At 64.2% G+C, this 1,108-nt stretch overlaps 1 protein-coding gene across 1 annotated transcript in view; it reads left to right on the top strand.

Moving 5' to 3' along the window:
* The window catches only part of NES (nestin), a gene marked incomplete at both ends in the record, with an annotated part of 6,847 nt that overhangs the window by 1,957 nt on the left and 3,782 nt on the right, over positions 1-1,108 (top strand). The gene's annotated exons all lie outside the window — the stretch shown is intronic.

Raw genomic sequence — 1,108 nt, 5'->3', positions numbered from 1 at the left:
CCTCGGCTGTGGCCAGTGACAACGGCCAGGCAGGACGTTGCACCAAGGGGGGAATGGCAGCAACGGGGAAATCAAGGAGGTCTGGAGCAGCCCTCCCTCTCCCCCAGGAACAGGCAGGGGATGCTCAGGACATGAGCATCACCTCACCTGGGCCTCAGACAGCTCCACAGGGTTTGTCTCCTGGAGGAACCTCAGCACCTGCTCTTGGACGTGTCTGAGGTCCTGACAAGCTGCCAGTGCCGTCCCAAGAGCCTTGTACAGGAAAAGCTGAAAGAGAAGAGGCCGAGCCCGAGATGCGGTCACGGCTCGACCTGTCTGTCAGGAGAGGGCTGGCCCCAGATGGACCCGACCGCCCCTGGGAGCAGGCGAGGCCAGCCGTGGCGCCAGGCTGTAGCCAGCCACTGGAGCAGCCCAGGAGGAAGCGCCTTTGCGGGTGAAGGAAGGGGAAGCAGTGAAAACCGCCTGCGTGGGCAGAGCCCCGGCACCAGCCCCGGCACCAGCCCCGGCACCGCCGCCGCGTCACCCTGGGGGGGGTTCGGGGGATGAGGCTGAATATAGACACCAGCATTTTCCTGGCAGCGGTTGCTCGGCCGCGATAGGAAGGTGCGAACAGCGGCTGGGGGGCTCCTGGCACGGGGCTCACAGCCGCCGCGGTGCAGATAAGGGCTTATCTGCTTCTTTGCCTCTTTTTTTAATTCCTCCCCTGCACGGGGAGGGCAGGAGCAGATCCACGTGCCCAGCGGGACCGCGGGCTGTTGTCACAAGCGGAGCATTTGCTTTTTTCCTCCAAAAAAAACCCCAGCAAGGAAACCTGCACGCTTCCCCCAGCAGCAAGACCTGACTGCGACTGCAGCCAGGCGGAGCATCGTCCCCGCATGGTGCCGAATCCCCCGGGAGCACCGGCATCGGCTGCACTCGAGGGAGGAATTTCCCACTTTCCGTGAAGGGGCTGTTTAAAAATAGGAGAGGGGTCAGCGGGCAGCGAGAGGCACCCGGGCGGCAGGGGAGGGATGGGGGAGCTGCACGAGCGGCTTTTCGGCACGCTCACCGCGCTCCCCCTCGCTCTTTGCAGATCTCAAGCTGGAGGTGAGCAGCGGCAGCAAGCTGG

The sequence above is a fragment of the Pygoscelis adeliae genome, unplaced genomic scaffold (genome assembly GCF_000699105.1).
Source record: "Pygoscelis adeliae isolate BGI_AS28 unplaced genomic scaffold, ASM69910v1 Scaffold1251, whole genome shotgun sequence".
NCBI lineage: Eukaryota > Metazoa > Chordata > Aves > Sphenisciformes > Spheniscidae > Pygoscelis > Pygoscelis adeliae.
The sequence above is the reverse complement of the archived record's forward strand: the minus strand, read 5'-3'. Positions and strand labels throughout refer to the sequence as shown.